At 32.2% G+C, this 23,335-nt stretch overlaps 1 long non-coding RNA gene across 1 annotated transcript; it reads left to right on the top strand.

Moving 5' to 3' along the window:
* The first annotated feature begins 4,425 nt into the window (after positions 1-4,425).
* LOC121211308 (uncharacterized) lies at positions 4,426-5,234 on the top strand. The gene is made up of 2 exons (XR_005906616.1): positions 4,426-4,578; positions 4,880-5,234. It is a non-coding gene; the product is annotated as an uncharacterized lncRNA (long non-coding RNA).
* Positions 5,235-23,335: the final 18,101 nt, after the last annotated feature.

The raw sequence follows: 23,335 nt of genomic DNA, 5'->3' as shown, positions 1-23,335 counted from the left end.
AGAGTTTTAACCCTATCCAATAACAAAGCTAACTCTATACCTTTATCTGAAACTAACTCATACTTTGTATTCAATACATTAGCTTGTGCTGCCAGGTCTTGCAAATGATCAGCAACCTCTCGAATCTGTACTATAGCTTCTCCCATGAGGTAGTCCCTATCTCTGACTTGATCCTGAAAATGGTGAAGCTCTCCCTTCCAATGTTCTTCTCTTGCCTCGAACTGCTCAATCCGTAGCTCATAGTCCTGCAATGCTGCTTCCACCCCTCCAATATTGTGCTTCATTTCCTCGATCTTATTCAGGCTTGCCTTTAACTCGACTGCAGAGTTACGACTTCGATGATGAAGAGATCGTCCAAGCTCAGTCACCTTAGTTTTTAATCTTTGATTCTCCTTCTCCAGAGCTTGATTATGCGCCTGCATCTCTTGGAACTTCTTCTCCTAATACTCGGCTTTGGCTCTTTCTTCTTGAACCTCTTGTTGCCACTGCTCTGAAGACTTCCCTAATCCAGCTCTTTTCATTGATGTTTGTATCCTCTTATATTGCATCTTCAAGTCATTTCGGTCTTCCTCAATCTTCCTTTTTTCTTTCCTCTCTTTTTCGACCTCAATTCTATGAACGTCGACGTCTAAGCTCAGGTACATCTCCTCCTCCTCAAGTTTTTCTATCTTTCTCCCAAGCTCCAAATTCTTCCTTTCAAACTCTTGCTTTATAACTTCCAACTCTGATAGAATCACTTGTAAACTCTCCTCCATTGATCGGGCAGCCCCCAAACTTGGCCTAGGGATATTATCATATATTCCTCTTACCAAACCACTCCTTGTATCCAAGGGTCGTCGTTGGTCTTTCAGTCAGAACCTTCTCACAGCAAACTTTCTTCCAAGCCTCGAAAATCTCTTGCATCTTCTTCTTATAATGATCCCCCTTATATGAGAAATCACTCTGAGCTAACCCTTGTGTTACCGGTATAAATTGCCCCGCTTTGTATTGCCTTAGGACGAGTAATGGTGCATAACCAACGACTTTCCAAATTCTAGGAAGAGGTACCCAATCAAAACTTCCACAACGATAGAGGACTTCATTAGGAGCCATCCAAGGAGCTTTCCACATTACATCTTCCTCTCAGAGATTCTAAAGTATTTCCGTCCATCTTTCCTCTGTAATGTCGTCCCTTCTCGTCGTAGCTGCAGCTTCCCTTAGGGGAGAATAATCCTCAAAGAACACTCGACAAGGAACCTTATCAACCTTCCAAAAGTGACTATGGAACCATACTAACAACAACTGTGCACATCCAATGAATCTACCTTCACCGTCTCTCCGACATGCGCTCAAGGATCTAAACGTCTCAGCTAGGATTGCAGGCACATGTGTGTTCTGTTTACCAAGTCGATCGAATAAATCCGCAACTGCCTCATCTATTTGCCCAATAGCTTTAGGGAAAATCACCAAACCATAAATACTTAAGGCCAAAACATCAGCCCTCTTCTTCACATCTGGGTGTGCCAATATCAAATCCTTCAAACTTGCTCACGGAATGCATTTACCATCACCATTTTGTTGGACTCGAGCTGCGGCCCAATGTTCACTCATCCCTGTGATCATCATTAATTTCTTCACGAAAGTAGGGAGATTAGCAGCCCTAACATACGCCTTGTTACCTTGGATTTTTGGACAGCGGAGCAAAGTCGTATACTCCTCTAAAGTAGGTACTAAGTCTACCTCTCCAAATGTAAAACAACTATAAGTAGGGTTCCAAAACTGTACCATAGCTCGAAACAGATACTTATCCACCTTGATGTCTAGCAAATAGGGAAGATCTCCATAATTTTGGTAGAACAGCTGCTTAGCCTCATCATCCCATTGGGCCCAAATGTCCTTCAACTCCTGAAACTCATTCTATGTTGAACTGATACGAGTGAAGTCCCACAACTCTGACGTGTACCTCTCAATGACACTATCTCCTTTCTGTAACTGGGTTTTTTCTGACCATGCACAGACAGAAGCATTGTCTTCCACTTTATCAAGATATTCGTTCCTCATTACAAAACTTTCTAATCTAAAAATCGAACCGTGAATCAATACCTTTAAATGTTGAGTGACATGCAATGATAACAAAATAAAATAAGTCAGTATTATATATAAACGTATAATAAACAAGCACTTATAAGGGTAGCTTACTAAAGGCTATCACTATACTCCCTAAGGTAAGCACTTAAAGTTCACTATATGCGTTTCAGTTCTAAAGCGAGGGTACCTGAACCAGCGGATTCCTCGGTCCTTACCAATCATAGGCTCATATAGACCAAGTTCGGTTCGAGGGAACACATTTCCCTATGGCCATACGGATATGAAAATCTCACGAAGACATAGGTACAGATGTATCCTGGAAATAATCCACTAGCCCATACGGAGGTGAAAACCTCACGAAAGCGTAGCTTCTCACTCCCACTTAAGGGTGCGACTACAACGGTCATGCAAATGCAATGTGTGCGGAAACAAGATAACAAACATATGCAGCAAACACATGTAAAAAGATCAATAATTGTAAAATTTTCCAAACTTCTGACATTAAGACAGAAAATAATCAATTTCTTGGCTTGACTCTCTTATTATCCCTAGTGGAGTCGCCAAATTGTCGAAACCTCCTTTTTTAAAAGGGGAGGTATTTTGAAAACAGGAGTCGCCACCAACCTTTTTAGGTGTGATTGGATCACCTTATAAAATATTTTGGTCTACGGAAACATGAGAAGATGGGTTCGGGAGTCGATTACGTGCAAGGAAGGATTAGCACCCTTGCAACGCCCAAAATTGGTACCAAATTAATTTTCTGTCTTGATGTCAAAAGTTTGAAAGAATTTAGAAATAAGATCCCTTTTTAAAGCTATAATAATTTATTGAAAATCGAGGTTCTTTCGCTCCAAAAGAGTACAAACATCACATCCAGCATGATTGGACACGATATTCTTAATCTTTCGAAATTGAAATCATCTCGTGATTTACAAAATCTATCTAGAAAGATACTTTAGACATTTAGACAGACGGGAAATCGCAACCCAGTATATTAGGGCACTATTTCTCGAATTTCTAAATACCAAAAACATTGCCTCTCTTTTTAAAATTCTTTTGGATTAAATGAGATATATTTTTTAAAAGTAATGATGTATTTAACGTATTACAAAGGATCAATATTAAGTAAACTAAGTTACCTGATTCATATTTTAACATTTTATGTAAATATAGTATGGAAAATGATAAATAATGACGTAAATCACACAGTATACATTAACATTTCATGCATATATAATTGTAAATAACGTAAATATACATACATTATCATTCCATGCAAAATACAACATAAAGAATAATGAATAGAACAATACAAGTTACATAATATAACCTAAAATAACAACATAAATTTTCATGCAAATATATAAAATAATAAATGGAATAAGAATAACAAGCAATTCATAAAATACAATTTTCATATTAAAATTGTATTAAATAAACACAAAATAATACAAAAATAAATTAGGAATATATAACAAAAGTTAAAAAAAAGATAAGATTAAATACAAATAAAAAATTTAACAATATATTAATAATAAAGGATAATTCATTAAAAATTATACTATATAATGTAGTAGCTAATATATATATTTATAAAAATTTATAAAAACAATACAAGTAGAAAATTTATAATAAATTTTTAAAAGATTAAATACTAAATATTTAATAATGATATATAGATTATTTATTAATAACTTACAAATTTTAAATTACATAGTTTATGAATGATAAAATAATACATAATTTATGATAAAATAAAAATAATATATGGAATAATATATAAAAATGTATAATATATAATATAATATATATGGTATATAATAATATAAATAATATATAAAGAAAAATAATATATACTATTTTACATATAACTAATGTTTATAAAAAATATATAGTATTTAAAATAAATTGAATTTATATGAAAAAGGGTTAGAATTGAATTTAATTAAAAAATCCAGGGTTAATTATTAAAAATTTTGGGCCTAATTAAAACGTGCATTTAAAATCAGAGGGACTCACTGGGCAATTAGCCCTAATCCCAAAAAACGACGTCGTTCCTCATAATAGGTTTTAATGGCCATTAAGACTAAATCAAAACAAATATAAAAGTTACGGCCAATTTAAAAATAAAAAAATGAAATTATAAATTTTAAAAAAGCGAAAGGATCGATTGGGCAATTTGCCCTTTAAACGAAAACACGCGGATCCTATCCGGGTCATAGGTCAACATGCGGATCCTGAGCTTTGAAACGACGCCGTTTCAAAGCTTATCGTTTTAAGCAAAACGACACCGTTTTTATAAGGCTATAAAAGCCAAATGTCGACTTTAAAATCATTTTGAAACCTGATTTAAAAAAAACAAAAAAACCCTTTGAAAGAGGGTTTGGAAGGGTCTTCGGAGCTCTGTCGAGCCTCTGTCCAGAGGCTTACATGCGCTCACGCGCCACCGTCAACACCGCCACGTATGGCAGCCAGAAGCTGGAAAGCCTCCTTTTTAATGTAGATCTAACGGTATGTCCCATTTTCCTTTTATTTTATTTATGATATTCGTATGTATTTGTAAAGAGAAAAGGAAAAATAAAATAAAACTAATCACCTTTGTTTCTTCAGTTCATCGTGGGTCTTTTATTGCATATATCTGTATATAACTGTGTTCTTTTTATTGAATCTGTGTGTATATCCAAAAAACCGTGTTTACAAATTAGAAAAAAGGGGTTTTTATAACCCTCTGTTACATTTTTGGGGAAAGAATCCTTTGATTTCTTTCCAAGTTTGCTTATTTTGTTGTTGTGGTTCTTTCCTTCTTTTGCAGATATCAGCGAGGATCTCACGGCGATGAGTGCTGGCATTAATTTGTGCACTGATTGTGGCGTGATACAAGGCCGGAGTCACGGCGCCGGTGGAGACGTTGATGGAAAGTCACTGGAATGACGCGAGACGAAAAGGCGCGTCGGTTGGGTGCTTGCGGCGCCTAGGGTTTCTGAAACCTTAGGTCTTCTGTCTTTAGTTTATGGTTTGGGCCTCTTGGGCCCCGTTCATTTTTGGGTTAAGGGTGTAATGGGCTAGCGGGTAGTTTAGGCTAATTGGGTCTTGGGTCATCAGGCCTTTAGGCCCGTTTTGTAAACTGGACAGACCTTAAATTTATTTTATTAATTTTTATTGTTTTATTCTATTTCACGGGCCCGAGCAAATTTGGGCTATTACAGATAATATTTTATTAATTTAATATTAATGTGATTAATTCTAATCCTAGTTAAACTTTCTATAAACTCTCCCTATATAAAGAGAGCCTGGGTCATTATTCTCATACACTTGAGTTCAAGAAAAGTTGTAGAGAGAAAATTCTCTGAAGAAATTAGTTTAGAAAATTTCTAGAGATATTCTTGTTATTTATAAATTGACCCCAGAAGTTTAGAAAGATTACAAAATTGCCTACTGGTAATTTTGTGAAAAATTTGATGATTCAAAGCGAGCCCATTCTCGACAGATGTGAGTTTGAGGATAGTGAAGAAGACTACTTGGTCAAAGTGTTCATCTTAGATGAATCATAAATGTACGATTTTGATTAAGTGTTTATTATTTTAGATAATAAGATAACCAAGTTCTTGTTTTTGGAAAAAAAATTAAAACTCTGATTTTTCTTTAAACCTATTTTTCGCTGTATTTTTCGAACCTGATTTTTCAACATCTATATGTTTCGAATCAAATTTAGTTGAAATCCTTAAAAATACTTGGTGATTTGATTTTGGTGCTACTACTCATGTATCCAACATGATGTAGAGATTCCTTTCGATCCAAACTACAAACCCAACTAAAAATTTCCTATATATGGGAAAACTGTATGAAGGTTCCGATTGAAGGCATAGGTGCTTATCGTTTGGTCTTGGATATTGGTCATCAGTTAGACTTATTTCAAAATTTTTATGTACCTTTAGTTTCTAGGAACCTTATATCTATTTCAAAAATTGATGTTTCTAGGTTTTATGTTAAGTTTGACAGTTTATTTAATAATAATATTCTTTAGGTTTAGGAAACCTTATTGATGATTTATATAAATTGAAAATGGATAACGTCTTTGCAAAATCTTTACTTGTTGATCATATCAATGTTGGAATAAAGTGTAGTATGCTAAATAAAAATCTTACTTGTGGCATAAACGTTTGGGTCATGTATCTAAAGAAAGGTTATAAAGATTAGTAAAGAATGAGATGCTACCCAATCTAGATTTTACTGATTTTGGTGTATGTGTGGATTGTATTAAGTGAAATCAAACGAAACAAAATAAAAAAATACCACAAGAAGTACCCAACTTTTTGAGATAATACACATCGATATATGTTGACCTTTTTGATATTCCATCTTTTAATAGAGAAAAGTATTTTATCACCTTTATGAATGATTTTTTATGGTATTGTTATATGTATTTGCTTGATGAGAAATGTCAATCAACAAATTCCTTTGAGATATACATTAATGAGGTTGAAAGGGAATTAGATAGAAAAGTAAAAATAGTAAAGATCTAATAGAGGTGGTGAATTTTATGAAAAATTTACTGAATCGAGACAATGGCCAAGTCCATTTGTAAAATTCCTTGAAATTCGTGGCATATATGCATAATATATTATGCTAGGCACACCTCAACAAAATGGTGTCGCAAAATGCGTAATCAAACTTTATTGAATATGGTGAGGAGTATGATGAGTAACTCATCATTACCTATATCATTGTGGATGCATGTACGCAAAATTGATATATACTTATTAAAGAGGATTCTTAGTAAGGCAGTTCCAAAAACTTATTTCGAGTTGTGGGCTAGAAGGAAACCTAGCCTAGGGCACCTATATGTTTGGGGTTGCTAAGCAGAAGCAAGAATATATAATCCACATGAAAGAAAACTAGAATCTCGTATGATAAATGGATACTTTTTTGGTTATCCAGATAAATATAAAGATATAGGGTTTATGTGCCAAATTATAGTTCAAGAATTCTAAAAACTGGTAATGCTAGATTCCTTGAAAATGGTGGAGTTAGTGGGAGTGTTTCAAAATAAGTTGTAGATATAAAAGGAATTAGAGTATAATTTCCTACACCTATAAAAGTCCCTTTATCCACAACTATCACAAAAATCGTTTCAACAATTAATGAATGTCCAAATAGTGTTGAACAACAATGATAAAACACCCCTAAAAGAAACTAACTCACAAAGGACTGATGAAAAATTAAATGATACCATTAAGAAATCTCAAAATGAGAGAAAACCAACCATTCCTGATGATTATGTAGTTTATTTACACTTGATCTTGGAATTAATAAAGATCTAGTTTCATTAGTATATTGCACGAGACGAAAGTTTTTCCCTCAAATAACTTTGAATGATAGATATAGAAGAGGCATCCTATCATATAGGAATTGATATTTCGTGATAGATTATAAAGATTGTTAGGATTATCTTAGAAAAACTATATGGAAAGAGTTTTAGAGAGATTTAATATGTATAATTATTCAACAAGAATTGTTCTTATACAAAAAGGGGACAAATTTAGTCTCATGCAATGTCTAAAGAATGATGTAGAATGAAAGTGAAATGAAAGGCACGGGAGAGGCATTCTATGTTATAGGAATTGAAATATTCTGTGATAGATCATAAAGATTGTTAGGTTTATCTTAGAAAAACTATATGGAAAGAGTTTCAGAGAGATTTAATATGTATAATTGTTCAACACAGGAATTGTTATTATACAAAAAGGGAGTATTAAGTTGCAATGTTGTAGTATATGGAAGGAAGCATGTGACTTAAACTATGTACGACCATCATAACACATTTTCAATTCACTATAATGTGGCAATTATGATGAGCGTTATTTTTATGCGTGCTTAACATTTAAAGTTTATGTTTTACCTCATTGGGCCAAGGGGGAGAATGTATGATTTTAGCCGAATTATGTGAACCCAATTAAGTCTAAAATAATGTGGCCTAGTTTAAAAGAGATAAGAGTTTTACTTTGAATAGAAGTTAAATTCTGTCTATTCATTTGGTTACTTGATGGACGCACCTAATTAACAGTTGATCATTATAAATGGATCCTCTCTCTACTATTAGGGTTTTACATACAAAAAAAATCATTAAAGATTATAGCCTTCATTACTTAGGGTTTGTGTAATTAATGGAAGATGTCAAAAGGGAGAAATTAATTTACTGAGTGTTCTTCATATTCTTCATCAAGTCTAATGGTCAATTCCAATTTTGCATCAGGTATTTCTTAAGCTTGTGAAAATCATATTATTCTAAATATCCTAAAATAATTGTTTATGCAAATTTAAGGATTTGACTTACATAATATTTAGATCCGAAAGATTTTACACATAACGCATCAATGACTACCTTACAATCAGGCTCCACCATGATGTTGTCAACGTGAAAGGACTTGAGCCATGAGAGAGCCTCACAAATGACCATAGTTTTAGCCAATATCAAATCCATCCCAACTTGCACCAAAACAATGTTACACTTGATGAAATAGCTGCCAATATCATTACTTGCCAATCCAATAAGATAACAACATCCACATTGCACTTAAAGTATCCAATCGCAGGTCTTGTTTGGTGTTGCACTTGTAAAGATTGTCTGGAAAAGGCACATTGAACCTATTGAAACACAACATTCGTATCACTCCAAACATGCAAAAAATGAATCAACAAAGGACACAATACGATCAGGTTGTGTCACCATGTTCTTCCAACACAAAAGGTTTCGATGGAATCAAATACTCCACGAAATAGTGAGGTAATGTTTGCTACTCGGGGAATTCGAATGGATGATGCGGCACATGACTATTTTGTCAATGATGACATGTCATTGATGGTGCTGATATGACATTTAGAAAATATTAATATTTAAATATGTCATGAAAGTTTTAGAAATTATAAAATCATTGAATATGCGTTGGATTATAATTGGCTATAAACTTCCTAACCAAAGCTTTAAACTTTTAAAATAGATGTATTCTATGTCTATTTGTTATTTTATTTATGGTTGAAATTATCCAACTCGATATATAACCCTTTTTGTTTATATTTTTAAGAAGTTAGTGTTAGAAATTAACTAAAGACCTTTAAAAACAATAGAAAAGACAAATATTAAAAACATAATATATAACAAAATTATATAAATAATTTAATATTTGTAAAAAATAAGATCTTCACTATAGCATAATTTTAATTTTTAACTAATTTGGTAAGTGATTTGATACTAAATTAGATTATTAGTAATATGTATTACTTATTGTGGATTTTAAAATTAAAAATAAATAACTAAAAATATATAGAACACATAATAACCTCTTATCCAATTTATAAAATTTTAAAAATCATTATCAATATGGAAAAAGGAAATTCAATTAATTCTTTCACATTGTTTTCTTATAAAAAAAATTAAATGTTCATAAATTTTCTTATATAATTATTGCTTGAACAATGGGAATTTTCAAAGTAATATTTTTTAATTCTGAATTTGATTTCCAATTTCAAAGACCAACTTCGACAACTATTTCTATGTCCCTTAAAAGGAAATATTTTACTACTAATAGTAAGAGTAAATCTAAAGTGTTTTTTAAGGTTTTTTTCATTTTCTTTAGCCAAAATTTTATCGATCAAAGGGTTATAAAATATTATATTTAAAAGAAAACTAATGAAAAAAAGAAAAGAAAATTTTTTTCAAGATAAACTCATTGGTATAAAAAATTGGCTCGAAAAACAACTCGTTAGTTTGAGAAGTTTTTTTTCCCCTTTTTGGGTTTTACAGATTTATATATGAGGAACGTGTTTGTTTTAAAAGCTAAAAGCTTTGGTTAAGAAGTTTGAGGATCAAATTGATAGAATTTATAAATATGAAGGTTGGAATTTATTGAATTATTTAGAATTAAGATCAAATTGATAAAATATGTAAGTAATGAGGAGTAAAGGTGTTATTATACTAGTTAGAAAAAGGCTTTCTGTTAACAATTTAACGATAGGTGGCTAAAATAGGAACGGATTTAAACGTTAGTGTCTAAACTAAAAACTTTTAAAGTTGGATGACTAAAACAAGAACATGAATATAGTCTGGTGACCATTTGTATAATTTACCCTATTTTTTTTAAAATAACCAAAATACTAGTATTAATTTCACAGACTTTAAAAGCAAGTTGGTTGATATAAATAGTTTTAGTTAAAAGTTTAAATTAAAATCACCATAAAAAAATGAAGGGAGAGGTTTTTCAGTCTTTTAATTTTAATAAATCAAAAAGTCTAATTCCGTATTTTCTAAATTTATTTTAAAAATAAAAATAAAAATGACTACTTCCTACTTTTTTTCTCATGTATTTAATTTAATTAAAATTTTATTTCCCTTTCACATATTAAGTGTGCCATAAAAGTGATATATTTAAATCAACTTGATTCAATGCAGCCCTTCCTTTGAAAGTGGCCTGGCGTATCCTCACCGACAACCATTGCTTTTTGACCAAAGTTCTCACTGCAAATACTGCTGCAAAGATCCTTTTGAACTTGTTAAACCTAAACCATTCGATTCATGGGTGTGGAAAAGCATTCTTTCTGGTAGGGATATCTGTAACAAGGGTAAGATATCCAACTATGGAGCGGTCAAAATAGTTGGATATCAGCTGACCCACTCAAGCCTCTAATCGACACAGTTGGGCATCAAGTATTTGACTCCCAGCAAACTCCTACATTATCCCTTATAAATTCACCGTCGATCAATCCAAGGCCCTAGGCCTCCTTGACCCCGATAGAGTTGTTGATTTGATCACTAGAACTACTTCTATCCAATATGGACAAGATAGAATCATTTGGAAGGATGACTTCAAAGGTCTTTTTTTGGTTAAAAGCGCTTACTCACTAATTTACAAGAGCTATCATGGTGTAGCTCTTGAAAGACCATAACAATCCGCATGGAAAAACCTTTGGCATTTAAAGATACCCTAAGATCATCATCTTTTTGTGGAAAATTTGCAAAAACAACCTTCCAACTAAGTATCTTCTTGTCAGGAGACTTTCGACCAATGACCCAATTTGCTACCTCTGCAGAACTGATAAAGAAACTTCGGATCATCTCTTCCTCAATTGAACCTTCGCAAGGGTAGTTTGGTCTGGATCCCCCCTGACCTTTCGAACTGACTCCTTAGTCGGCATCCCCATCTCTAGATAGATACTCTAATGACGTTAAGAAAATGATAATCCAGCAGAATCTTGAAGAAGTAAATACACCGCCACGACCTGCACACTATGGACCATCTAGAAACTTCAAAAGTAACCTTATCTTTAAAAACTCTAGCACATCCCCTCTGTTGGCAACCAAAATTATCTCTGACCTAACCCAATAAACCCTTTCCTCATTCTCAAACAATTCTCCACCTTCTCCCAACCAAAGAACGTTACCTTTCTCTCCAGTTATCATCCTCAACACCCAACAATGGCTACTGTCTCTCTACATCATTCAGAACAGACAGAACAACCTAATTGGAGGAGCTGCCATGGCCCAAGACCCCAACAATTTTCAACTGACAATTGTTCAAAGCTTCAAAACCAATAGCAAAGCTCTTGTGGGCATTCTCATTCTCAGAGCTGCTCTTATTCTGCTAAGACCTTTTGGTATTAATTATTGCAAATTAACCAAATCCAGCAAGAAATGGCGGAATATTATCACAAGACGTTCCAATTTTGGATGGAAGCTACAACCGGCAATTGGAGATATCAAATTCCTTCTCCTTGAGATCAACATCATGTGGCAAACTTTAGACGTGGACAACATGAAAAGAGAAACCTCCCGTTGGGCTATAGGTGTTTCAAAAGCCTTCATTAGTTTCACATGGCCATAACTTGATGTTTTTGACTTGTACCAAAAAAATCAACTTGAACTTGCAACCTACATTGTTTTCTTGTGGCTCAGTTTTATTTTTATGAATAAAATACAATTTGACGGCCGAATGAGACGATGGCTCACCATTTGTCGATTCTTTATCCTCTTTATTCGCTATACTTAAGATCCCATAGTAGCCACAGAAGAGAAAGCCCATACCTATTACTACTATATAATACATCAACTACTGATATTAAAGTGGACCTTATTGGAGCAAGATTTGGGTTCATAATGAGATTACGCAGGCCTCACCCAGTTCCAGACTCAGATACATACATTATAAAGTTAAATTCAGAAGAGCCCATCATTCTTGTTTCAGAAATAACGTATAAAATCATGGTCTGAAATTGCAAGCCTGAGGGACTTTTGTTTTTTCCTCAACCCTTTCGTTTATAAAGGCAGTAGAGGATGCATGAAGAACACGTGTTTGACTTGTAGTGGAGAGCAACACGTTTCATGGACTATGATGGGACCGATCGAGAAGTGGAAAACATTACAAAGCGCATAATCATCATTCATCACCCATATCTTTTCCTTCTTTCCAACAATATGTCCAATAGCTTCACATCAAGCTTGTCCAAAAATTGAAGCGAAGTCAAAAATTTTTTTTAGGAGAGTCGGATGTATATCATTATAATTTGTAAAGGATTAAATTAAATTTTTATAATTTTAAGGGAAGTAAAAGTATAATTTTATCTTTACTAATTTAAAATTTTTAAAAAATTTAAAGGGCCAAAAATATAATTTTACATTTTAGAGGGGCCGAGGCCCATGCCAGCCCCCTAGCTATGCCCCTGTCCAGAAAGCTTACACGACTCACAAGCTTCTGGAATAACACTTCAAATAAATAAAGTAGCTTCATTATTTTGTATTTTTTTTTTGTATTATTGATACCCATCCAATTGGGTATAATACAATTTTTTTTATATATGTAATTATGATGGTAAGTTTAAAGCTAAAGGAATAAGTGTCCTAAAGAGCTCGAACTCCTAATATTTATAGTTAAGTTCTCATCACAATACTATACTCGGTGCTAGAAGAATCACAACTCGACAAGCATTTCATGGAAAATAAAAAGAAGGGAAACATGTGTAGAGTCCCTGAAGATGACACTAAAAAAAATGACACCTTAATTATCATAAAAGGACCACACACTCCAATGCAAAAAGACTACTAACAAGTAACTAGGGAATGGAGGCTAAGCTCATATATAAAAAGAAGTATAAGCACCTTGTAAGATCTATTGCACTGATATATCCCTCTTGCTTTCATCTCTTTTTTCACATTCACCAACATCAAAGAGTATTAGAGCATCCCTTAATTTGATACCATAATTTACCATATGTTTGCAGACTCTAAACCATCCAAATTCAATCCTAACGACATTTAAAGAAGATGCATGTAAACAATAATAAGTGCAACTAATTGCAATTTAAATACATGTATCACATATTTCTAATAGAAAACATATCACAATGTTGCAAAGATGTTTCACATGTGAACATTTGTTCTTTAGTAAATATTGGATAAATTTGAAAACACAATCTGTAATGATATTGTTAGAATTAAATGATTCGAATCCTTATTTGAATAAAATACAGTGGTAAAATAAAATAAAAGTAAAATCCATATAGAACTACACTTCTTTTATTTTATTTTAGAATAAGGTTTTTTAAACCTTATTAAACTCCATCTATTTTATATTGATTAGAATAAGGTGTTTCAATCTTACTACACTCCTATTAGAATATGGATTTACAAGCTTATAAATAGACATAGTCTATTGCTCTTGTAATTATTCGAATTCGACATAGTGAATTTTCTTCTCCTCTGCCTGTGATTTTTTCCCGAAAGGGTTTCCACATAAAAATCTGTGTGTATTTTATTTTTTATTTTATTTTATTTTCAAAAACTGGTATTCGAGCTTCCAGGTTGTTCATCTCGATCACGGTAATGGCGCCTTTGAAGTATGAAATTCCGCTGTTGGATCACAACACCAGATCTACGTTGTAGCAGATTAAGATGCAAGCAGTTCTTGTGCAGATGGATCTGGAGGATGCCCTGCTAGGGATAGATAAGATGCCTTCGACATTAACAGATGAAGAGAAGAAGCGTAAGGATCGAAATGAGTTAACACAATTACATCTGCATTTTTCCAACGAAATTTTGCAGGATGTGATGAAGGATAAGACTGTCGCTGTATTATGGAAGAGGCTGAAACAAATATGTATGTCGAAAACTCTAACAAGCAAGTTGCATATGAAACAGTGTCTTTATGCTCATCGTTTGGAGGAAGGTGCGTCTGTACACGAACACTTAACAGTGTTTAAAAAAATTCTCTTAAACTTGGAGGCCATGGAGGTTGAGTATAATAAGGAAGATCTAGGGTTGATTCTACTTTGTTCGTTGCCCTCGTCTTATTCAAACTTTAGAGACACGATTTTATATAGCCGCGAGTCTCTCAAAGTTGATAAGGTTTATGATTTTTTGACCTCGTACGATAAGATGAAGCATCTTGTGGTTAAACCCGACTCTCAAGGAGAAGGTCTTATTGTTCGTGGAAGACAAGACCGGAATGTTGATGATGATAGTGGAAGGACACAGGAATGGAATCCTCACGGTAAATCTAAGGGTAGATCGAAGTCTTCAGACAGAGATAAAACTTGTAACTTCTGCAAGAAGAAATGTACATTAAATCTGAGTGTTATAAGCTACAGAACAAGATTAAAAGGGAGGCTGTGAATTAAAAGGGAAAACAACTAGAAAATTTCGGTGAAGCTGATATTGTAGAAGACTACAGTGATGGTGAACTTCTAATTGCTTCTGTCAATAATTCTAAAGTGAGCGAGGAATGGATACTTGATTCAGGCTGCACCTTTCCTATGAGTCCCAATCGGGATTGGTTTACAACTTACGAAATAGTGTTTGAAGGTGTTATTTTGATCTGAAGGTGTTGTTTTGATGGGAAATAATACTTCATGTAAAATCGCAGGTGTTGGAATAATTAAAGTTAAGATGTTTGATGGAGTTGTCAGAACACTTAGTGACATACAACATGTTCCAGAATTGAAGAGAAATTTAATTTCGTTGAGTACTCTTGATTCAAAAGGGTAAAGATACACAACTGAAAATGGAGTTTTAAAGATTTCCAAAGGTTCTCTTGTTGTGATGAAAGTGCAGAGAAAGACTTCCAAGTTATATGTTTCGTAGGATTCTATTGTTACTGGTGATGCAGTTGTCGCTTCCTCTTCCTTGTTAGATGATGATATTACTAAATTTTAGCATATACGCCTAGGGCATATGAGTGAGAATGACATGGCAGAATAGAGAAAAAGAGGACTTCTTGATGGGCAAGGAATTTGCAAACTAAATTTCTGTGAGCACTGTATTTTTGGGAAGCAAAAGAGAGTTCGATTCACCAGAAGAATCCATAACATGAATGGAACGTTGGAGTATATTCATTCTGATCTGTTGAGGCCATCCAAAGTGCCTTTGAGAGGTGGAGCTAATTATATGCTAACTTTTATTGATGATTTTTCCAGAAAAGTTTGGGCATTCTCCCTGAAGCAGAAAAGCGATGTGTTTTTCGCATTTAATTCTTGGGAAATTATAATTGAAAAATAGACAAGAAAATAAATAAAATACCTCCGCACAGACAATGTCTTAGAGTTCTATTCTGATGAGTTTAATAGACTGTGCAAGTTAGAAGGGATCATGAGACACTTGACAGTTCGTCATACTCCACAGCAAAACAGCGTTACAGAACAAATGAACAGAACGATCATGGAGAAAGTTCGATGTATGTTGTCAAATGCCAACTGACCAAAGTCGTTTTGGGCAGAAGTAGCCTCTACTGCATATTTTTTGATCAACTGATCTCCATCCGCTGCCATTGAGAAAAAGACTCCACAAGAGGTATGGTCTGGTAATCCTACTAATTATTCTTACTTAAAGATCTTTGGGTGTCCTACGTATGCTCATGTTGATAATGGAAAATTAGAACCGAGATCCATTAAATGTGTTTTTCTTGGTTATAAAGCCGGTGTAAAAGGGTATAAGTTATGGTGTCCTGAAAATAGAAAAGTTGTGATTAGCAGAGATGTCGTTTTTGATGAAATTGCTATGCTACCTAACTTATCTCTTAAAGACTCTTCCAATAAAGAAAATCAAAAGTAGGCGGAGCATCAGATTAATACAAAGTCGACTCCTCAAGCCAGTACAAAAATTGAGAATAGAGTTGCTTCTTCACCACAATACTTTATTGCTAAAAATAGAACTAGAAGAGAAATTAAACCTCCAAAGAAGTATGCCGAGGCTGATGTAGTTGCTTATGCTTTAAATGTGGCTGAAGATATAGATGCGAATCAAGAGCCATCTAATTATTCTGAGGCGGTTAGCTGTGAAGACTCAGAAAAGTGGATGTTTGCTATGCAAGAGGAGATTGAATCACTCTAAAAAAATAAAAAATGGGATCTTATGAAACTTCCTAAAGGTAAAAAGGCTGTTCGTTGTAAATGGGTGTTTAAAAAGAAAAAAAAGACTCAGGAGTTGAAGAACCCAGATATAAAGCAAGGCTTATTGCAAACGGTTACAGTCAAATTCCAAGAGTGGACTTCCCAGATGTGTTCTCCCCAGTTGTGAAGCATGGTTCGATTCGAGCTTTTCTTGGTATTGTGGCCATGCATGATTTAGAGCTTGAGCAGTTAGATGTAAAAACTGCATTTTTGCATGGAGAACTTGAGGACATTTACATGCAACAACCAGAGGGTTTTACAGTCTCAGAAAAAGAGGACTATGTTTGCTTGCTGAAAAAGTCTCTTTATGGTTTGAAACAGTCACAAGATAGTGGTATAAGAGGTTTGATTCATTTATGACTTCTTACGATTTCAAAAAAAGTAGTTTTGACAGTTGTGTTTACTTTAAGAAAAATAGTGATGGTTCTTTTGTGTATCTACTTCTTTATGTTGATGACATGTTGATAGCAGCAAAAGATAAAAGAAAGATAAGAAAGGTCAAAGCCTAACTAAGTGAAGAATTTGAGATGAAAGATTTGGGACCAGCAAAGAAAATACTTGGTATGGAGATTCTTAGAGATAGAAAAGCAAGTAAATTGTACTAAGTTAGAAAGGGTACATTGAGAAAGTTCCTTGCAGGTTCAATATGCAGAGTGCTAAGCCTGTTAGTACTCCTTTAGCGGCCCATTTCAGACTTTCATCGGCTTTGTCTCCACAATCAGATGATGAGATTGAGTACATGTCACATGTTCCATACTCTAGTGCAGTGGGATCTCTCATATATGCTATGGTTTGTTCACATCCAAATTTGTCATATGCAGTCAGTGCAATTAGCAGATACATGGCGAATCCCGGTAAAAAACACTGCAAAGTAGTTCAGTAAATTTTAAGATACTTACGAGGTACTACTAATGTCTGCTTACAATTTGGAAGAACTAGAGATGAAGTCATTGGGTATGTTGATGCTGATTTTGCTGGAGACCTTGATAGAAGAAGATTCCTCAGAGGTTATGTCTTTACAATTGGAGGTTGTGCAATCAGTTGGAAAGCCACTTTGTAAAATACAGTCGCTTTGTTTACCACTGAAGCTGAGTACATGACGATTATTGAAGCTTGTAAAGAAGCTATTTGGTTGAAGGGACTCTTTAGTGAACTCAATGAAGACCTTCAAATCAGTACAGTATTTTGTGACAGTTGGGGTGCAACCTTCCTTACAAAAGATCAAATATTTCATGAGAGAACAAAACACATTGATGTTCGGTATCATTTTGTTCATGATATTATTGCTCTTGGTGATATTGTTGTGAGCAAAATTAGTACTCATGAAAATCCTGCAGATATGATGACTAAGTCACTTCCTATAACTAAGTTTGAGTATTGCTTAGACTTGGTTGGTGTTCATTGTTGAAGTTAAACCCTTAAAGGGTTCTATGGAAGAGGTGGAGAACTTATTCGTTGAGAGTTCGTGATGAAGAACTTGTTCATTGAGAATTCGTATCAAGGTGGAGATTGTTAGAATTAAATGATTCGAATCCTTATTTAAATAAAATATAGTGGTAAAAGAAAATAAAAGTAAAATTCATATAGAACTACACTTCTTTTATTTTATTTTAGAATAAGGTTTTTTAAACCTTATTAAACTCCACTATTTTATATTGATTAGAACAAGGTGTCTCAATCTTACTACACTCCTATTAGAATATAGCTTTACAAGCTTATAAATAGACATAGTCTATTTCTCTTGTAATTATTCGAATTCAACATAGTGAATTTTCTTCTCCTCTGCCTGTGGTTTTTTTCCCAAAAGGGTTTCCACGTAAAAATCTATGTGCATTTTATTTTATTTTCACAGATATTGATGCAACTTATCCTTGTCAGATTATGTTGACTTGGATAAATTTCAAAACATATTACTAATCTATTAATGAATGTTTATTTGAATGTAGATAGATTGGTTAAACTAGTGCATTATGGATTTTATGATTTATGTTCCTACGAAGACTTCCCGTTAAGGAGGATGATTTAAATTTTGTAATTAATTTAAGTAATTTTTTTGTAAAAAGAAAAGAAAGTATAAACTTACTGATTAATGGGAATTTGTTCCCATAAAGAAAGCTAGCATTTAAATGGAATTTATGAAAGGTAAGACTTAATAACCCATTATAAATGTGGCAATGCTAGTAACTGACAAATATCATAGATTTAATTTAACCATAAAAATGATATTCAGTAGAAAAAATGTATACTAATACCTGGATGCACTGTAATGGATAAATCATAATATATTAATTAATTCATATTTTATTATATTTAATAACTAAAATTATAAATTATTTTATATATTTTTTAAAAATAATGAATGTAAAAATAATATAAATAATGAATTAAAATAATGAAATGTGTGTAAACTGTTATTTTTACTTAATCAATTTTAATATTGTGTAAATTTTTTACTCTTTAATGTAATTTCAGTATTTATGTGGAATGTAAAATAATTTATGAACATGTTTTTTTAGAATTTATTGAAATTAATATGAAGTCACAACTTATATTTTTTAGAGTAAAGTTTTAAATAAAAATGAATATATAGTTATTTATGTTTATCAAGTTGTTATTTTTTTTAAAGTGATTAAAAATTTTAAAACATGTAACATAATTATTGATATAATCCATATTAAAAAACTACTGAGAAATTTAATTTATTATTATCTATGTAATTTTTATACAGATGGCATAAGTATTGAATTTTTTAAGTTTTAATAATAATATTTAAACAATAAGAGTCAGTACATACTTGTTATTAACTTCAAATTTGGAAATATTTAATAAAATATAATGTTTAGGAGACTAAATGTTGGAATTAAAAAAATATTGGAAAGTCAGAAAATGCGGATGGAGCTAGTGATGTCCACGAAATTAATTAAAAATACGATAAAGGTAAGTGCACTTATCGATACATAGTATAGTTATAGTGAGTAAAGATATCGTTCCTACGAGGACTAAAAGTACTAGTAATTACCGTTTTTCTATTATTTAATGAGCAAATCGAAGTGATTGAATTAAACTAAAATTAACTAAATTAATTTTTAAGAACCTGACAGAGAACAAATCAAGAAAATAATCGAATAATAACCAAGAAGTGAAACAATACCTAGGAAAGAATCCACCTAGACTGCATCTATCATTTTAAATATGAATTAAACAATTTATTCACTTAATACATTGATGTGTAGAAATTCCTAAATTATGCTAATATTTCTCTTCAAGACTAAAAATAGCTAACTCTAGGTTGATTAATTGAAATTTCTTTCTAATTAAAACTCCTATTATCGCATTAACTCGATTTATAGATTCCCTTATTAGATTTAACTCTAATTTGGTAGATTTATGTCATCTTATTTTTAGGACTGCATGCAACTTCACTCAATTATACTAGATCTACTCTTAGAGAGAGTCTATTCCTCCTCAAAATTAAGCACATCAAACATGAATTAATAATCCGAAAACATTAAATCAAGAATTAAGCATACATAACTGAGAACAAGATTCAAGTATTTATTGCGTAAAATAGAAATCAAAAGACAGAATTTATCATAAGGTTCATCTCTCTTAGGTATTTAGAAAATTAGTTTATAATTGCGAATAAAAACATCTCAAAGTCAGTATAACCACAACAAATAGAAAAACTCATAATAAACTTCAAATAAATCAAAAGGAGATCTTCAATCTTGATGGAAATCTGCTTCAGAGTTAGCTTCAATGGTATTTTCCTAGTTGTTTTCTTTTAATCTTTTCTAACGGCACCCTTTCCTCTTTTTATATTTGGTATTTATAGGTCTTATAATGCCTGAGAAAACTAAAAATTACATTTTTCCATGTGTTCAGAGTACGAATCGCGAAATCCCCATTGTCTGACACATGGCCGTGTGGCAGCTTGTGTGGCTCCTGAAATATGCTCCAATTGTTCGATTTTCACTCTATTTTTAATTAATATTTTCGACACATTAGCTCTTTTGGTTAAATTGTTAGATAATTGTAATTTCATTTTTGAGCACTAAGTTCGATTTCTCTTATAAGCATTTTAATATGTATTTTTTATTTCATATATTGTTTTCAAGTTTTTTTAATTAATAACTCTTTTATTTATAAAATAAAATAATAAATATGTAATTATTTTTTAAAAACATCAACTAATTCTTTAGATATATTTTTCTTTATATATAATATTTATATGTCAAATATTTATTTTCTCCACCTATATTGTGGGGGTATAGTGATTTCTAATATTATAAAATCAAATAATTATTTCAAATATCATTGTTTTTTCATATGCATTGTGGGTATGATATTTGAAATATTTTTATATGTGAAATATTTCAAATACACATACAAAAATATATAATATGTCAATTTGCTACACTCATGATATGAATTGAAAGATAAATATTACACATATAAAAATTATATTTACTAAAAATAATGATATTTGTAATAATTATTTGATTTTATAAATAAAAGAATTATTAATTAAAAAGATAAATTAAAAATAAAAACATGAAAAATATATTTATTAATTATAAACATTAATTAAAAATAATAAAAAAACTTGAAACAATATGAAATAAAAAAATACATGATGTGTATAGGAGGGAATTAATGAAACGGTGCACTTAGGGGGGTAATGATCTTAGCTATTAGAGGACCGACGAACTTCTGTAATGGCCATTTTCTTTCCCTCTTTAAGCATTTGTTACTTGGGGAAGTTGGTTATCAAATTTGTTGGGCAGTTCAATATTCTCTCTTTCTTTTTCTCAATTCTCTTCCCTTTCTCTTTTCTTCTCTCTATTGTTTTTCTTTCGATTTTCTAGTTGCATCAAAGGTATCGGAGCTTCGACGATCTCCATGGTTGGCGATGGGGTCACTACTCAGCTGCAAAGGAATGTTGGAGTGCTGCAATAGGAGGTTGCTAAGCTCCAAGGTGAACTTGCACAATGGTATGCTAAGTTGGAGACCGGATTCAAGGAATTCAAGGATGATTTCAAGGGCGAGTTGAGATTTGAACTTCTTTCTCTATTTGGAAAAATATTTGGAGAACCCAATCTTGCTGTTAGCAATGCAGCTGTTTCAGCTAAAGGCAAGGGTTTTTGGGTAAGAGTGAGTAAAATTTAATTCGATTAGAAAAATAATAAAAAATTTAAATTTCGAATTATTCGAATCGAGTTAATTGAATCAACTCGATTTTTTTTTTCAAATTTTGAGTTCAAGTTGAGTTAAATTTTTAAATTCGAATAATTTGAATAAACCAAATACCAAATTAATTAAATTTATATTATTCTTTATTATTTTTTTTTTACATTTTCCCCTCAAATCTAGTTTACTTTGCCGCCTCTACCCCACCCCACCATTTTCCCTTAAATCAAAATTTAAAATCCCTAAATCAAACCTATCGGATCATTCAAAGTTTCAAACCCCCAAATCAAAATTCCTAAATCAAGCCATCCATCCTTCTTCTTCATCAGTTCATTCAAACCCTCCATTCTTCTTCTTCTTCAATCTTCATCAGTTCATTCAAATTGCAAACCCCCCAAACTGAGCCTTATCAGAAAATAAGCTTTTGAAATGACGTAACACTATCATGTTTCTTCAGTATCAAGTTGCGTGAGCCTTATCAAGGTGCGTTTGTCCTTAGAAGGTATGTCAACTAAACTTTTGATTACTTTTAAAAGGTCTATTTCGATGAATCGTGCTACCTTTTACTGATTGACTTGTCCTTATTTCTTGTTATGATACTTTTAAAATATTAAGAAGGGATGAAAGTTAATAACAAATTTGATTACAGTGGGTGGCAGTGGATGAAAGACCCAAAAGTTTTCCTCAAAATGCTGAAAGTTCTGTCATCTTGAAATTGCATAATGTATAAAAATGGATGTGTAAAGCTTTTCCAAGTCAACAAATTTGCTAGTTTCATTGTTTAATAACATGTTTCTTCTTCTTCAACGACTCCTCCAACTGAGCAATTTTATCAGCACAGAATTTCTCTTGCTTGAGTATCAAGCTCTTATCTTTCTTTCCTAATGTACCAACCAACACCAAAATTAGTATAAATTATATTTTATTAAAACTAAGGAACAACATTTTTATTTATTTATAGCTTACTCAATTGTTCATATCGCACAAACAACTTTTTTTTGTCTTCCTCAAATCTGGAAATAATATCTGTGAAACAACATTAATAAATCAAAATACAATTAAAAGTTTTTTAGTTTATCGTTTTAAAATCATGGTTTTCTGGATCATAAACTTCAAAATCTGAAAAGTTTAGTTTATGTCAATTATGGCTTTTTTTTTTTTTTTTGCTAACACTGTTTTCTTGATCCAAAAGATTTGTCCTAATACATTGTTTAAAAGTTTCATTTAAGTATTCAATACTGATGACATACATACATGTTTTTTAGGTGCTTAAGTGTTAAGGTAAAGCTATACCAGTACTACGAAGCCAAGGCGTGAATTTAGAAATTGAAGAACTTCATTTATTATACTAAATTTTAAAACATATCAATCATAAAGACTAATAATCAAGTTTCCAAAGAAATAAGCCAAAAACTAGTTCCAACATGTTTATTCACAATAAGACATAAAGACAAGTAGAATTTGTTATAAATATTATATGTATTAAATATAAATTAATTTGTTAAATTTCTTTGTTTACTTGTAGATGAGTGATTTAGAATGAAATGGTTCAACTCAAAATTCAAAAAATTCTTCTCCAAGTAAAGATAATCAAACAACAACCAAAGGAAGTGTTAGAAGAAAGATTACTCCAAAAGTAGTTGGTTGG

The sequence above is a fragment of the Gossypium hirsutum genome, chromosome A12 (assembly GCF_007990345.1).
Source record: "Gossypium hirsutum isolate 1008001.06 chromosome A12, Gossypium_hirsutum_v2.1, whole genome shotgun sequence".
Classification (NCBI taxonomy): Eukaryota; Viridiplantae; Streptophyta; class Magnoliopsida; order Malvales; family Malvaceae; genus Gossypium; species Gossypium hirsutum.
Note: the sequence above shows the minus strand (reverse complement) of the source record. Positions and strands in the feature narration are given on the sequence as shown.